This window comes from Lissotriton vulgaris, chromosome 2_1, assembly GCF_964263255.1.
Source record: "Lissotriton vulgaris chromosome 2_1, aLisVul1.2, whole genome shotgun sequence".
Lineage (NCBI taxonomy): Eukaryota > Metazoa > Chordata > Amphibia > Caudata > Salamandridae > Lissotriton > Lissotriton vulgaris.
Window position 1 is genome coordinate 977599690 of NC_141687.1, and position 18317 is coordinate 977618006.

The following is an 18317-nucleotide window of genomic DNA, read 5'->3' on the forward strand; positions in this document are numbered from 1 at the left end:
TACGAGCCTGTCGACATGTATCTCTCATGAGAAAGGCCTGCATGCAGTACAATAATTTTCAAAGAGCAGAGCTTTGAACGTGTTTCGCCCCCAGCTACCCAAACCTTTTCATGGTCTGGTGGGAGAAACACAGGCCTGGACAGAGGGGAATGAACATTGGGTGGACAGCGTGGCCCTTTGGGCATGCTACATTGATGACTTGTTTCTTGTTTGGCGAAGATCAAAGAAGGCAGCAGAAAAGTTTTAAATTGTAACTCTTTTAACCTTCAGTTTACTAGTTGCATAAGCAAAACCAATGTTACACATTTGGACCTGATTGTATATATGTAGAGGATAATTGTTTTCAAACCACACTTTATCACAAACCCACTGCAGGAAATTCTGTGTTACATGCCTATAGTTATGATCCTCAGAGTCTCATTAACAATATCCCTATAGGGAGCTAATGCATATGAAATGTAAGTGATCAACAGAAGGAGAATATGAGAAGGCAAAAAGCAATACAGTACAGAGATTTAAGGCATGAGGATGCACGCAGGGAGTTTTAAGAAAAGCGGACGCTAAGATGCCTGAGGTACAGAGACAACGACTACTGATAGACAAAGGACAGCGAGGCCCTAGAGGGAGACAGGATGAAAGACCATTAAGGATGATAACTCATTTTTCCTATAGTTCATTTCGAATGTACAAAGTATTTAAACAGAATTAGAGAATTTTGCAATTGGACAATATGATTCGTTCAAAGTTACCTTCATTGCCACAGATAACTTCTAGGAGGGGATCCTCACTTGAGGATCTGCTGGTACATCGCCATTCAAAGCATGCAAATCATGCAAATCATGCAAATATAGCTGCACGATATGGGCATATGCTGTTGCAGGCATTAAGAAACACTGAAAAATTGCAAAGTTAATTAATTGTAATTCAGCTTTTATGATTGACTGCCTGATCTGCCCTCGTCAGAAACAATAAGTGGGGAATACCAACACCACGCAAAAAAAAGAGTGCTGGAGCATATAGAGGCATTCACTAATAGGAATCAAACGTACCCGGTTGCCAGGTACTTTGAGACCCAACATAACAGTAACTGAGATATACTTGGGGTTTTCTGATTAGATCAAATATAGAAGGATGAGAGAGGATGTGATAGAACTAAACAGTTACAGGCTCTAGAGTCAAGGTACATTATTGACTTGTGCACAAATATACTGAGGGGACTGAACAATGATGAAGAACTGTGGACATACAAAGGTTGAGACAGCTTTCCTGGGGGTCTTCAGTCCACAATAGAGCGGTGTAATTAAGTATATGGCAGTGTGTGCACTATAGATTTCACTGCTGAGATGTAATCATCAATTGCAGTTAATTTCTTTTATGCAATTGCTGTATATACATTGTTTGATTTTAATTTTGTATTAATTATTATATATAGAGCAAAGAGAGGACTGGGCAGTAAGAAATGTATTTATGAGCACCATAATGCCCATCAGGGGCTCTCTTAATGCACCAATACACTCTGTTTGGGTGGCAGTCCAAATGTGGAATTAATATTTGGGAAGAAACAGGTGTCAGTCTATACAGGGCATAATTGTCGTATATAAAAGAAATATGACTTTCCCACATAGCCAGAGCCACACAGGGGCTGGGATTTATCATATGTGGGTTAGAGATTTGTGTTCGATATGATGTCTGCTGGAATACTCCAAGTTGGGATAACACTGGTGTGGAACTGGACTTTTGACACACACATGTTTTTATGCTCCCCCAGGTTCAATAGGCCACTTGCTGCATCTATATGTCACACAATAGGTAGCCATACACCTGATCAGGGCATCCAAGTATATGTCCTGTAAATGTGTTTAAATTTGGGTTTTCAAGTTAATATAAGTTATAAGATGAGGAGACACCGAAACAAACTAGAGGCTCAGTGATTTCAAGTAATAAAACTGGAAGTCACATTGAAATGTGCTTTATGCTACTGGGTATTGTTGGATCTAACATGCTTGATGTAGTGTTTCCCTAAATCTTTTTGCTTTTTCCTCATGGGTTTGGCTGATTCTCTTTTTGTGGTCTTAGGGCCCTAGGCACTTTCTCACTGTAAATACAGTGTGAAGTAGCACACACCCTTCCTACACACTTTAGCAAGTGGTGCTTACCTGATGTTTCTAAAACATGTCTCCAGCCTGCCATTGCAGGCTAGTGTGTGCGCACTTGCACCTATGGTGTGTTTAAACATGTGTCAAAGCTTGCCATTACAGGCCTGTGTGTGTGTGTAGTTGCACATATGCTCAGGTTGGCCTTGTAAACCACTGGCCAATCCTGAGGGGACCTCACTACTTATGAGGTTTGCTCTTCCCATAGGTTAACATGGGGGGATGGTTGAAAATACTTCAAGCTGCAGTAGTGGCTCACAGTGGAGCAGCCTCATAATGTTTCCTATAGTTGGATTCACAATGACAATCCCTCACCTGTGGGTAAATAGGGATTTGTCATTAATAGCTTAGAAATGACACTTCTAGAAAGTGGGAATTTCTTTGCTCTTAATGTCTTTGTGTGCCTCTTAGTTTGACTCCAGTCCACACTGGGGGATGGTGGAGCACATCTGTGCATTTCCCAAAGACAGCTATTAACATTGGGCATGCAACTGGAACAACAGACCTCTGCCATTTGAGGGTCTGGCTTGATAGGTTGGAGGAAGAGGTTCTGGCTCTTGGCCTCTGGGAGACAGATCATGGCCCTACTAAAGATTAAGATCTGCATTCTATGGCCCTATGGCAGACAGGATTGAAATATAGGGAGACATATGTGGTTCACAGGGAAATCCTCTGAACCACGCCCAATTTCGAAGGCACACTACAGTACTAATAGCACCATACTTCAGCAGTGGAGAGATACACTTGTGGGGTCGTGGGACCGGATATCCTGGAACTGCATGGTGCACACTTCCTAGGGAATCCGTTGTGCAGAAGGAGGATTAATGCTATTGGAATAGTGACTGGCCTGGGCTGACTACCTGATGGCACTCTAAATTGTGCTCTTCAAGGCCTTATTCGCTTCCCCTGGTCTCTGGTGGAGTTCTCAGAGAAATCAAAGACCTCCCTCAAGGGACCCACACCACCTACCTGTGACAGTTGGAGAGCAGTGGCCTCTTAAGTGTTCACATCATCTGATTTGAAGCTGGTGACCGGATTGCCTTGTGCAGAGCCCCAAAATGTACTACCCACATCCAAGGAGTGTGGCCCTGCATTGTGGGTCCTCAATGTGCATAAGTGTCTTGTTGGTGGTGAGGATTTTCAACAGTTGCAGGACCCGAAGTGGCCCGCTTCGTTGATTGTGTTGAATCACTTTTGTGCAAAACTCAGACTGCATGCTCATTGCGTGTGGTGTCCTCTTCACAGATTGTGGCCCGTGGAGATGGGGGCGTACCTGTAATAGTGCCTCATTCTATCTCATGCAGCACTGCTGAACTTTAGCCTGTGTGTGTGACCAGTATTGTCTGGTGCAACTCAGAACCACATGCACCAGACATTGTGCCTCATTCCCAGAGAGGTGCGGATTGTGCAACTCTTCTTGTGTGTGATCAGAATGGTCTGGTGTGACAAAGAACCACGTGCACCAGCTGTTGTGCCTTGTTTCCAGGCAGGTACAGAATGTGCACTCGTGTGTGTGACCAAAATTGTCTGGTGCAACACATACAAACGTGCACCAGACTTTGTGCCTCCTTTCCAGGGAGGTGCAGAGGAGTGGATTCGTGTTCCATGGTGCCCGGATTGCCCGGGTAGTACATTGATCGGTGTGTGTTTGACAAGGTGCCTCCTTTTTCTGCGAGGCTCCCCTGCTTCACCCCCATTCATCGATTGCTCCTTTGTGCTCAGTGCTGTGGAGCAACTGTCCTCTTCTCACCCGGCCCAACGACTTTGTGTTGCCAGGTAGTATTGCCCAGATCGGACCTGAGTGGTGAGAGTAATGACTGGGCTGTGGAACGCTACAGAGAGTTGTCAGAAGAGGGTCAAGGGACTGCGTGACCCTCCCATCCCTGTGCTTTGCAGAACTGGGTTGGTGCCAGAAGGCACATTGTGGAATCCTTTGATTGAATGACTACCGCTCTCAGCCGCTTCTGCTCCACATCCCATGGGTAAAATTCCAGAGTGGTTGACAAACTTTTTAGAAGTGTATTTCTAAGCTACCAATGAAAAATCCATCTTTACCACAGGAGAGTATTTGTCATTGTGAAACCAAGGAAACATTATGATCCTGCCCACTGCAAATGGCTATTGCAGCCTGAAGCAATTTCAATCATTCCCCCATCTTAACCTATGGGAAGATCAAACCTCATAGGTAGTGAAAACACACATGGGTATTCTTCACTACCTGGGCAGGGACAACACGTGTACCTGGACTGCCTTTCAACTACTACTAGCTTTGCCCTTAAGACATACTCCAAGGGTGCTCTAGTGGTAGTGAAAATTCCCCTCAAGAATAGCCAATGCTTTAGAAAGGCCACCCTGAGCATAAGTGCTATTATGCACACACAGGCCTGAAATGGCAGGCTTGACACATGCTTAAAAACATCATAGGTGAAATGTGTTTAAAAACATCATGGGTGCATGTGCACACACACAGGCCTTCAATGGCAGGTTTAAGACATGTTTTAAAGACATCATACATGTAAATGTGCATACACAGGCCTGCAATGGCAGGTTTGAGACAGGCTTGTTCAAAAACAATCAGGTAAGCACCACTTCCTAACATGTGTGGGAAAGGTGTGCGCACTTTCAAACTGCATTTACAGTGGGAAGGTGCCCAGAGCGCTAAGGCCACAAGCAAAGAATCAGCAAAACCCTGTGGTGTCCCATGGGAAGAGTAGTCATTCTAGGTAGGGAAAACCCACATGGGCGTTCTTTACTACCTGGGCATGGAATACTCATGTGTACCTGCCCTGTCTTTCACCTACAACTTGCTACGCCCCTCAGGGCTTACCCTAGGGGTCTCTTGTGGTAGTGGAATGCCAACTCAGGGTTGACTAATGAGTGAGCAATGCCAACCTAAGCATGAGCACAACTGTACCCCCACATGGCAGGCCTGACACATGTTTAACAGGCTATTCTGGTGGGTGGCACAATCAGCGTTTCTCCCCACTATCAGCCAGTGCTGTACCTGCCCTGGGTATATGGTGCATCTCTTTAAAGGGCACTCAAAGGTACAACTCATAAACAAGTGAAGTAAGCACCACCTCCTAGCATGAGTAGGGCTCATGCACTTTCACACCGCATTACTTTGAAAAAGTGTCCAGAGGCCTAAGGTCACTAAAACAGAATCAGCGAAAACCAGGAGGAAAATACAAAACGTTCTAGGGAAATCCCCTTAGACTTATGGTCTGCAAGTGTGCAAATAATGAATATAAGGTCGGCATTTGTGATAAACAGGCCGTTTTCCCACAGTACAAATAAGTATATGTCCATCAAATACTGAGTTAAATCCTGAAATATATATTTGAAAAACATAATTGAAATTAGTCAGTTAAATAATTAAAATCATGATGCAGAAAACGAGGAAGTTTAAAACTCAGGTTAAAAGCATTCCTATTCAGTACCCACTGCCTGCTTGTTGCCTGTAGACCTAAGTGTGCAAATATGCTCATATCGTGCAAACCGCAAAATACACTTGTTGCAAACTGTATGATCTGCCTTAATGCAGATCCTGATCGAAAATCGACATATATATATATATATATATATATATATATATATATATATATATATATATATATATATATATATATATATATATATATATATATATATATATATATATATATATATATATATATATATATGCACAGGATACTTTGCAATATGTGGATTTAGCACTTTATCCCCATTCCCCTTACTTCCCTATGCACTTTAATACACTCCACTTGACGCAGGCTTGGAACCAGTCTAATTTGTATATATTTGCACTTATAATCAGCCTCAATTCCTCCAGTCACCGTCAATACATTATGTGGATATTTTATGGTTTTTTCTAAATGGATTTATCCTGGAATTAATTATATGAAACCATCTCAAATAATACTTGTGGAACTATGTTGCACTTTTTGCATAAAATGACATTTCATTGTATTTATAGTGTTTGTCTAAATTTGAATTACACATTACTTGCGAAATATAAAAATGAAATGTTAAATGTAATGCGAAATGTAGCACCACACTCCTTAAGACAGAAGCAGTATGTCTTTCATTTCTGTAAAATTTTGACATCACGTGACTGGGCGGGCTGATTGGGTGTGCACTGCATTATAAAATTAAAAAACTCTAACTGGCTCACTTGCATGTGAACAAGGGCTTTTTAAGCCCGAAACGCGTAGTGCCCTCTTGCCTACCGGCTTTCCTGCAATAAAGATCCTGTGAAGCGCATCTGGTGGTCCGTCTCCTATGTTTCCTCGCCGGTCTGACTCCCGTCTGACTCGGAAGTGGTGTTTGGGGGTTCCGCGTATATATATATATATTATTCCGAAGCCTCCAAGCTTTGAAAAACGCACTCCGTGAAGAAAAGTTGAACAAACTTTTATTAATGTTGCAGTGGCAATACGAACCCGCCATTTGTAGTCCCTGACGCGTTTCGGTGCACACCTGCACCTTATTCTTAGGGAAAGGCAAGGTGTAAAGTCTGGGCTGGACTGTCGTTTGTTTTGCCCTTTCAATGCGTGCACTCTCCAATGAGTAGCATGCTGGGATCGGCAGTCCACAATATCTTCCCTTCAGTCGGTCCCATTTACAACTTTGTTTTTTGTGCCATAATTTTCTCAGTATTTTTCTTTTAGGCCCTCCAGTGAGCCCCAGGGTCGTGAAGCCAGTGCCAAATGTCAGATTTCCTCACGCCGGAAACAGGCTGCCTTGATTTGGAGAGTGCACGCATTGAAAGGGCAAAACAAACGACAGTCCAGCCCAGACTTTACACCTTGCCTTTCCCTAAGAGCGTCAATATATATATATATATATATATATATATATATATAAATATATATATATATATATATATATATATATATATATATACAGATACTTCTGTCCTTTCCCATAGGCAAAACAGAAGCAACGGACCACCAGGCAGTGTGGAATTCAGCAGGTAGATTTTTTATCCCTTTTAAATCAGCATGACGCGTTTCGGGTAGCAAGTACCCTTGATCACATATATATATGCTCGTTTGTCATACTCAAATGCTAGACTAAAGGTGGCAGGTCTTTAATAAGCAGTAAAGGCAAGATGATGCAGGATGCAAGATGATGCAGGTGGGCACAATTTGACAGCTGCAGACATGATAAGCCTGATGTGTTTCGAAGGCAAAATCCTTCTTCCTCAGAGGCATTCGCGGTCACAAATGCGTGCTCAGTTCTCCGACCATTAATGCTCTCAATACGCCCCCAGAAGGGCGGGTCCAATGTGGAAGAGCATCATGGATATCGTAGTCCCGAAATTAAACCGCTGAGAGTTAAAATTCTTCTGAACGTGTTGGAATTATCAATAGTAGAAAGCTCGATTGATATACTAGGCGGATCTTTCAGCTTCTCCAGAAACTTGGAGCGTTCCTTCGTTGTGAAGAATTTAGTAAATCTCCTCAAACGCGCCGCGCTGGATTGGTTCAGAACGGTCGACAAATCCACCTTGAAACTTCAAGGCCAGGTCACAATATTGAAGGAACTTCGTCCTTTGTTCTTCACTGCCGGTTCTTTATGCAAGGACACCAGACATCAAGACCTCGTCATCACCCCCCGCTACAGTGTATAAACTGCGTAGTTTCCTTTGATACTACAGAAGGCCCTGAGGAGAATCCCTCTCAAACCAGCGGGATTCGAAACGCGTAGGCCCATAGCCACAACGTGTCTGCCAGAGCGACAAGAGCTGATTTGTTTTTTCTTGGCCGCTAGTACAATACTGTGTTCTATTACTAGGAAGTTTTTCTGTTTGTTAATTTGTATAGGATTGTACAATACACAACGATCTGTTCTGTCATCTGTTGTTGAAAAAAAGTCTTCGCAGACAGTGGCCTATTGTTTGATTTTGTAGTATATCTTGGTGTATAGATTTTTAATCGTGTTGTATATTTCCCTTTGTTCCTGAATGGTATGATTGTGTCTCGAATGGATGTGATATGTATGAAATTCTGTATGACTGATGGTTCTCCAAATCACGATCTTAGCTTTTTGTAGCTTTTTGTGTCCTTTTGTAAATACGTCCCTGTGTAAATGAAAACATTGAAAATCTTTTGCTTGGTTTAAATTTTGTTTAAAATAAAAAACTATTAAATAGTGCACCCCGTTCTTATATTTTTTGAGTTCAGGTTTGGACATTAGTTGTTTAAATAGTATTCACATCAGCACTGGCAATTCTTTTTGTTCTTTTGTTAATCCAAAGTCAGCATCCCACATGAACTGCTTGGCATATTTTCAGCCGCTTGGCCCCCTGGTTCGCGGGGTGGTGCAACTCGCCGGCGAATGCTTGTTTGCCGTACCCAAGAATTGAGCTGCACTCGAGTGCTAAACTAAAGGTGGCAGGCCTTTAATAAGCAGTATAGGCAAGATGATGCAGGTGGGCACAATTTGACAGCTGCAGACACGATAAGCCTGACACATTTTGAAGTCAAAAGCCTTCCTCCTCAGGGGCATTCGCGGTCACAGATGCGTGCTCGGTTCTCTGACCATTAATGCTCTCAATACGCTCCCAGATGGGCGGGTCTAATGTCCCAGAGCATCATGGATATCGTAGTCCCGAAATGAATCCGCTGATGGTTGCACTAATTTCTGACCTTTTCAAGCCCGCAAATGGGCCCCCACCAACAACGTGCCTTAATCTAAAGTCAGCCTCCCACATGAACGGCTTGGCATATATCCAGCCGCGTGGCCCCCTGGTTCGTGGGGTGGTGCAACTCGAAGGCGGGCCGCCACCAAGAATGAATGCTCATTTGCCAGACCCAAGAACTGAGCTGCACTTGAATGCTACACTAAAGGTGGCAGGCCTTTAATAAGCAGTACGGGCAAGATGATGCAAGTCAAGTCAAGTCAGGTAATTTATATAGCGCGCTACATACCCAGAGGGTCTCAAGGCGCTTGAGGAAGGGTGGGGAAATACTTGTCGAATATCCAGGTTTTAAGTTGCTTTCTGAATGTAAGGTGGTTCTGAGTGAGACGAAGGTGAGTGGGAAGTGAGTTCCAGGTTTTAGCTGCCAGGTAGGAGAAGGATCTGCCTCCCATGGTGGTTTTGTTGATGCGAGGTACAGTTGCAAGGGCTTGGTTGGAGGATCGTAGGTGGCGGGGGGGGGGGTGTAGAAGGAAAGTCGTGAGTTGAGGCATTCGGGTCCAAGTTCGTAGAGTGCTTTGTGTGCGTGGGTAAGGAGGCGGAACGTAATCCTCTTGTTAACGGGGAGCCAGTGGAGGTTTTTCAGGTGTCCAGAGATGTGATCTTTACGCGGGATGTCTAGTATGAGTCTGGCTGAGGCGTTCTTGATGCGTTGGAGTTTTTTCTGGAGTTTAGCGGTGGTACCGGCGTATAGGGTGTTTCCGTAGTCCAGGCGGCTCGTGACCAGTGCGTGGGTGACCGTTTTTCTAGTTTCGGTGGGGATCCAGCGAAATGTTTTTTTGAGCATGCGAAGAATATTGAAGCAAGAAGATGAGACGGCGTTGACTTGTCTGTTCATAGAGAGAGAGGAGTCCAGGATGACACCTAAGTTCCGTGCGTGGTCCGTCGGGATGGGTGCTTTTCCAAGGGCCTCTGGCCACCAAGAGTCATCCCAGGCGGAGGGGGAGGTGCCAAGGATGAGGACTTCAGTTTTGTCAGAATTAAGTTTAAGACGGCTGTACTTCATCCACTCGGCTACTTCTTTCATTCCTTCGTATAGGTTGGTTTTGGCGGTGTTAGGGTCTTTGGTGAGTGAGAGGATCAGTTGAGTGTCGTCAGCGTATGAGATGATGTTGAGGTTATGTTGGCGTGCGATGGCCGCAAGGGGGCTCATGTATACATTGAAGAGAGTGGGACTGAGTGAGGATCCTTGTGGCACGCCGCAGATGACTTCGGTAGCTTCTGATTTGAATGGTGGGAGGCGGACTCTCTGGGTCCTTCCGGTGAGGAACGAGGGGATCCATCCAGTGCATTTCCCTGTATTCCGATGTTTCTGAGGCGTTGTATCAGGGTGCTATGACAGACTGTGTCGAAGGCTGCGGAGAGGTCGAGGAGGATGAGGGCGACTGTGTCTCCGTTGTCTAGCAGGGTTCGAATGTCATCTGTAGCTGCGATGAGGGTGGTCTCAGTGCTGTGTTTGGCTCGGAAGCTGGACTGTGAGGAGTCGAGGGATTTGTTGGTTTCGAGGAAGGCGGCGAGCTGGTTGTTGACAGCTTTCTCGATGACTTTGGCCGGAAATGGGAGGAGCGAGATAGGGCGGTAGTTTTTGAGTTCGGTGGGGTCAGCTGTGGGTTTCTTCAGAAGGGCGCTGAGTTCGGCGTGTTTCCAACTTTCCGGGAAGGTGGCGGAGTTGAGGGAGCAGTTGATGACGTCTCGGAGGTGCGGTGCTATAATGGAGTCTACTTTATTAAAGATGTGGTGAGGGCATGGGTCTGTGGGGGATCCTGAGTGGATGGAGTTCATAAGGCGGATGGTGTCCTCAGTGGAGATTGGGTTCCAGTCATTAAGGATGTTCAAGGGGGGTGGGGGTCCCGCAGAGGGTTGACGCAGAGCGAAGGCAAAACCCTTCTTCCTCAGAGGCATTCGCAGTCACAAATGAGTCCTCGGTTCTCTGACCATTAATGCTCTCAATACGCCCCCAGATGGGCGGGTCCAATGTCCCAGAGCATCATGGATATCGTAGTCCTGAAATTAAACCGCTGATGGTTGCACTAATTTCTGTCCTTTTCAAGCCCGCAAATGGGCCCCTACCAACAACATGCATTAATCCAAAGTCAGCATCCCACATGAACGACTTGGCATATATCCAGCAACATGGCCCATTGGTTCGTGGGGTGGTGCAACTCGACGGCGGGCCACCCCCAAGAATGAACGCTTGTTTACCGTACCCAAGAATTGAGCTGCACTTAAGTACTAGACTAAAGGTTGCAGGCCTTTAATAAGCAGTACAGGCAAGATGATGCAGGTGGGCACAATTTGACAGCTGCAGACACGATAAGCCTGACACATTTCGAAAGCAAAATCCTTCTTCCTCAGAGGCATTCGACGTCACACATGAGTGCTCGGTTCTCTGACCATTAATGCTCTCAATACGCCCTCAGATGGGCGTGTCCAATGTCCCAGAGCATCAGAGTAGTCCCGAAATTAAACGCTGATGGTTGCACTAATTTCTGTCCTTTTCAAGCCCGCAAAAGGGGCCCCCACCAACACTGTACCTTAATCCAAAGTCAGCATCCCACATGAACGACTTGGCATATATCCAGCCACGTGGCCCCCTGGTTCATGGGGTGGTGCATCTCGACAGAGGGGCGCGGCCACAAAGTGAATGCTCGTTTGCCATACCCAAGAATTGAGCTGCACCCGAATGCTAGACTAAAGGTTGCAGGCCTTTAATAAGCAGTGCAGGCAAGATGATGCAGGTGGGCACAATTTGACAGCTGCAGACACAATAAGCCTGACGCGTTTTGAAGGCAAAATCCTTCTTTCTCTGAGGCATTCGCTATCACAAATGCCTGCTCGGTTCTCCGACCATTAATTCTCTCAATACACCCCCAGATGGGCGGGTCCAATGTCCCAGAACATCATGAATATCGAAGTCCCGAAATTAAACTGCTGATGGTTGCACTAATTTCTGTCCTTTTTCAAGCCCGCAAATGGACCCCACCAACAACGTGCCTTAATTCAAAGGCAGCATCCCACATATATATATCTCAGAATTCTAAAAAGGTCCCCCCGATTCACAGGGTAAGAGGGAGCTGGGCTGCCACACCACTGCAGTTAACCGGTGTGCATTTATTACCCTAAAGTAACGTCAGAAAACATATATTGCAAACATATGGTGGCCACATTTAAGTGGCAGCATATTTTCGTTTTCTTTTTTATTTTAGGGCATATACTTGTAATACAAAACATCACTTTTGAACAAGGCAAGACCTATTGGATTGGATTTGCAGCATAAAGACACACTCTAAGTTGTTGCATCATAATTAAACCTTTTTTATGGGTATGGCATAATGTCACCAAATATAACATTTTAAAACCATTTGGAACTTATCATTGTCCTTGCCCATGCCCTGCTAGTGTTTCCAGTCTGTAAATTGGACTGTTTGTTGCAAGTGGTGAGCACCCACACACTTTATTTGGTGATCAGGAATTATTATTTATCATCAAACTTTGGCCCAGATCAAGAGAGAGAAAAGCACAAAAGGTAATAAGAAGGAAGACAAGGCTAGAAAAACAGTGAAAAAGGGAGAATACAGGTATGACAAGAAACATAAAAGAGTGGTATAAAGAGAAAGGAAGGGTAGCGTGCAGGAAGAAAGGGGCATTAGGCGGAACCAGGCCTATGCAGTATTGGTATTCAGCAACACCAGCACGTGGCATTAACTGCAGTGGAATCCTAAGAAAAACGTTGGGTCCTGCCCTTATCTGTGCCATTACTAAAGGCCGCCAACAGTGGAAATCCTATTGGAGCGGCAACTCAAGCCAAGTATGAAGGATCTCACCTCAGAGAACTGTCTGATTGACTATGCAATATCTTTTTGCCTCAAAACGTCATTTAATATATGTAATACTCTAGAACTGGTGAAAACGTGTTTTTATCTTCTTGTTTTAAAGCAAGATGCAAGAATGTTATAACTTGTATTTTCCCCTTGGTACCCTCATGCAAAATGTATAATACACATGTCCCTCCATTCATGGTCCTAGTCATAGCGGTCATAGTGGCTTGATTGTTGGTTGCCTTGAACGTCATACCAGTAGGTAAGCATGGCATTTAGGGGTCTCTAAAAGTCACAATTGCTACTGCGATTTGTTCTTGGATCTCAGCGTCCAGATAAGGCATCTTCTGGGCCACGTGCACCCACAGGAGCTAAGATATGGGTTATTTATGGTACTACGCTATTTCCCAAGAGCTGACGGTCATGTCATCAGGGGCATCAGAAGTTTCATGAGTTACCCCAATTCCTCCTTTTCTAGCTTATGTTCCTACCTTTTAATTGTTTCTGTGACAATAACAGAGGTGCAAAGGGAAGGCATTTGAATTGGGTAAACCTTGTAATTTGTGCGTGCGCATGTGTGTGCAACTATGAAGGGGAGGGGTTCTGATGTAAAATATAGTAGGTGTTTTTTTCCTTCCTCGTTTGATGTTTTTTAAAGGGAGACATTTAATGAAGTTTATACTTTGTAGTTTTTCACTCAATTGTGTGAACAAGTGGAGAAGCCAAGTCCCCGAATTTTGCACAATCTCTAACTTTAGGATTTACTATACATTTTGAGTGAATTTGTGAAGGCCAAATACTTCACGATGCATCATCTTGTGACGTTATCAGGTCATTCATCCCGGCATTCCTCTTCTGAGGCATCTGAGGCCACTTCTCACTCCGGTTTGAGTTTGGTGAAATGATGTCTGTGGAAGTGTGCACTGTCGAGGATCCCCAGAGTACCGGAGAACCTTTGTAAATGTATAATGCAGTCGAACTATCTCGTATTTAAAGTAGAACCAGTCGCAGAACTGGCATAAATCAAGGAACAGATTCACAATATGATAGAAGCTGACAGCAGACACAAGGTTCTACTCGTTAAGGAAGCGTCCTCTCTGCCCGGGCTGGTGTTATGTGCAGTCTCCCTTCATAGTCTTGCTTCTCTGCATCTCACTGGCTCTATCCGAAGGAAAATCTAAAACCCACATTGTGCTCAAGCACTTCCATCTTGGAGATATATGCCCAGCAGGAGCGACAGTTTCCAGGTCTACAAATCTGATATCTCCCTGAATGTTGTCAGAAGACATCTCTTCTCATCTAATCCAATCAGTGTCAGCAGACTGCAACTATTGTTCCTGTTTGCCAGCTTACATTTTGGGGGTTGTCAGCTTATGCCTCTGTGATAGCCATAGCTGCCAATTGCAGGTCTTGTCCGTTTCTGGCAGATCTCCGCGCAACACTAAAAACGACCCCCACTCACTGTGCCCACAGAGGCGCCCGGGACTCAAAGGGACTCCAAAGGTTATGATTTGCACAATGCTGACAGAGATGCACTTTGAAATCAGTGAAATTATGCTGCCACATTGCTGACAGTGCATAATTATAAAACCTTCACATTGATGATGGATGGGTACGTGGAGCCCAACGTGGTTGTCTTGTGGCCTTGCTTGTGCTCTGAAGTAGTGCACTGTTATATCGCATACAATAGATTTGTGATTATTATAGTTTAACTGATTGTGAGTTTTTCTGCTTATTTGGCCATTCTGAATTTAAAAATGTCATCATATTTGATTGTATGGTAATTGCATTTACATAATACCTACAACCCCTGACAAGACGGTTAAGCACTTTTGACAGGCGGAGCACGACCCCACAATCCTGGATCAATAGCTCAAGTTATGTTTTCATGGTTTACGGTCTTATTTTTATGTTCTCGTGGCTCCGGCTTAGGATACTGACCTACCTCTATTACAAATGTAGTGTTAATGCCAATTTCTCAAACGACTTTTCTTGAATAACTTACCATTTGGTGTGGTGTGGCTCACTGGTTAGAGGCGGCAGACCCGGGAGCAGAGGACGGCCCGGGACCAGGTTTCAATTCCCAACGTGGCAGGGTCGTGAACCAGGGTCAGCGGACTCGATAATTCTCGCCTCGGTGCCTATTCTTACCAGGGATCACACTCAGCAACTCTGGGCATTAGCTTGCCTCATCTCCACAACGGCCCCCGACAAACGCCGGGGATGCCTGGTTTCACCTTGGAGATACCCAGGAGGGAACATCTCACAGGGAAAGCCAGGACAGGTTCCCCAGCGGTCTATAGCGCCAGGACGCCTCCGGGTAGCAGTGCGCTTTACAAGACACACACATTTACATTTACATTTCCAGTGAAGTTTGACTATGTCGTTGGTATGTAGAATAGAAATGGATTGACGCCAGGGTAGGTGGCGGCAAAACCTGATCCCCTGGAATCATTCAGAAGAGGTGGACCGTCTATAAGGCCTTGCGGATTATTCTCACATCAATGGGTGCAGGTTTGACCCAATAGCTCATTATACACTTTTAACCCACCTTCGCCCAAAAATGTCAAACAAGTTGCTTTCAATTAAGCAAATTAAATCAGAATAGCTGTGCAAATCCAACAAATATTTTGGGGTCAAAACACTGGGGTCACATTCCTCAGACCACAAACGTGACATTTCAGTCAAAAACATTTCAACCTTTATTTTAAATCTGTTTTCTAATTGATTACGGTGCAACAGTAATCCAAAGTGAACTCCACATGAACAATTACTGCAAACATTTACTAGTGTTATCAGTCAACCTGAAAGTAATGTAACCTGACATTTTGGCACTGCTCAAAGTGAATAAAAAAAACAAAAATAAATCAAGAAAATTATAAAAGATTTAAATTTAAACCCCAGCCTTTTTGGCTTTATCTATCCTAATTTACAATCCAGGGCAAGCAGATGATTCCTCATCGGTTCTTAGGAAGACAATTTTAATTAATAAGTCTGGGCACTATGTTAACAGACCAGACAGTGCAAATTAAAAATTCTGCTCCTGACCAAAATATTTCTCTTCAGTCATCTCCTGGAAAGAACTTCAAATGTATAGATATGTTACTAGTACTACTGAGAAAATGAAGAAATGTTGAGAAAACAGCAACATTTTAGGTGAATACTCTTTTAAAAAGTATTTTAAATGGTACATCTTAAAAATGTGAATTTCTGGTTGTCAAAAGTTCTGAAAACATACATAATTTAGATCGAGTATAGATTTAAAACAGTTTGCAGTTTGATGTATGATTACTGTCTGGCAAGTAAAAACGAGAGACACTTTTTGTGTTAAAAAACAGTTGAATAACTATTACAAAGACATTTTGAACATGCTTATAACCTTCAGCAGACCTAAAATATGTACCAAAACATGAAAATCTTTGAGAGCAAGAAGGCTTCAAAAAAAGGAGGTGCTGATTTAGAAGCACTTAATTTCTACTGTAACATTTATTTAATATTAACAATCTTTTTATGTTGTTATTGCTCTCTAAAACATCCCTAATAGTTTTACTGGAGAGCAAGCTGTCCGTATGGACATAATAAAAATGTATAGAAAGCAGCTAATGACATTTTGACGGTTCATTTTCATGCAACTTTAGTAATGTATGGGTGTGTTACACTTTTATTCTGTGAATATAATTTTTAGATCATTCAGGAAGTGTGAGGTCTAATGTTCATGAATGTATATTCTGGAATGTTGCAACTATTATAGGACCTAGATTAAAAATTGCACTGTTTGTCCCTTTTCCCTATGAGGCTATACCACCCTGAAATTATGTCAATCAAAATTCCACAATTTTAGCATCAATTCTTAACTGGGAAATGCTCATCTTTAAAATGCAGGAATGCATGGACACATTTGATCAAATATACTTATTCAATAAAGCCTATGTGCCAGGGGACCACAGCAGAGGGTAGTGCCATATTAGAGTAATCAATAATCGTTGTTTTCAAATAAAAGCATTCCAATACAAATTTGCTTTTTTGCTTTAATTTCTCCTGAGACTTGATCCCCGCTTGTCTCTCTCTCTCTCTCTCTCTCTCTCTCTCTCTCTCTCTCACGGGTTCCGTACTACCTAATAATTTGAATTAATATATAATGCTGCATATTGTCATTCAATCCTGGTTATTTGTTTTGTATCCTTTAAATATTTCATTGCTGCAGCAGTTTCAAGATATCATGAATAATTTATAATTTACAGTGCATGACATTTCAACAAAGAAAGACAACGCGTTCCATAAACAAATGTATCTTTCTACCTGCGTTCTGCAAATGAACGACTTCAAATATTTTGCTGTATTGTTAGAAATGTCCTGTTGCTATGGTGTTTGAGGGGGATATTCAATATAACAGGTTTACATAGATGACGTGTGTCTGATGCACCTTAGAGGAAACCTGAGTAATGGATGGAATTGTTGTAATCATTATGCCTTTTTGCTTCTTCAGGGCAAGCCTTCCTCCCCTGAAAATTTAAATTCTGCAACACAAACCTATTAATCAAGCTGGATGTTGTTATAGTATTTCATTGCATCCATGCTTGCTCAAGTGAGGAACCAGTCAACTGCGATAGGCACGTGTGACAAATGTAATAGTGCTCATTTAAGAGTGCATGAGTAAATGGCTCACTTTTTCCCCCACCCTTCCAATCTTGAGGAAAAAATACCATAGTTACTGTTTTTCCTGGGTATCGGAAATACTCCTAATCCTATATAACAGTGGAAATCTGTGGTGTTTCTGCACAATCCCAATATGGACAGTAAGGATCAAAAACACGCCCTGATGATCCTTGTCTTAAGATATTACAAATTGTAAGAAATTGAATAGACAAATTAGTCCTATTAAATGAAGATTCACAATTATTCTAGTTAAAAGACTTCATAATAAGGACTGTTGCAAGGTGTGTACATCTGATTTAGGCACAATTGTAAATGAATGAAGTGAAATGGTTATTAGATTGGAATCTACTATGTAGTAGAATGAAAGAAAACTATGATAATGGATTTATTTAATGCCACAGGTTTCACAGAACCTTCTCCGAGGTTTACAGCAGACATCCCTGCCTAATTCAGATGTAGCCCGCACATCATTTAACGGAGCAATCTGTGTACATAGCCAACAGCATCAAAGAGAAAATTAGCCAGTGGCTTAAGAAAGCTTTAATACCTATTTACTGAGAGTCAAACAATGAAATTGGTGGATTTGTGTCTTAAGCCTGTCTAGGCAGCTGGTTGATATTTTTCTCCGAATAGGGATCTAACTAACAATGAAAAAATCACAATACAGATACTGGATGGAACTGAAAATTGAAAGGTTGAGGTAATCTTCTTTCCTTCTTGTCTAAACTAGAAAGAAACTCAGGGAGGGCTTGCCTATCCTCCGAGTGGTGCGGCTCCGAAAACTCATTTCACAGCTCAAGGTTTCCCTTTTGTCAATGCTCTTCCATACAGAATGAGCAGGGAAGCTGTCGGGTGAAATGGGATGGTGCTTGGTTTATTGCTCACGTACTACGGGAGATGGATTTTTATTCTGTAGGTTTGCCACTACGGTCATTGATCGCTGTCTCAACAGATAGCAGAGGCTAACACTTTCCTTGTCCAAATCTC

The 18317-nt window shown here is 43.2% G+C and overlaps 1 protein-coding gene across 1 annotated transcript in view; it reads left to right on the plus strand.

Moving 5' to 3' along the window:
• CSMD2 (CUB and Sushi multiple domains 2) overlaps window positions 1-18317 on the plus strand; it is a 1651801-nt gene that overhangs the window by 974921 nt on the left and 658563 nt on the right. The window lies entirely within an intron of this gene.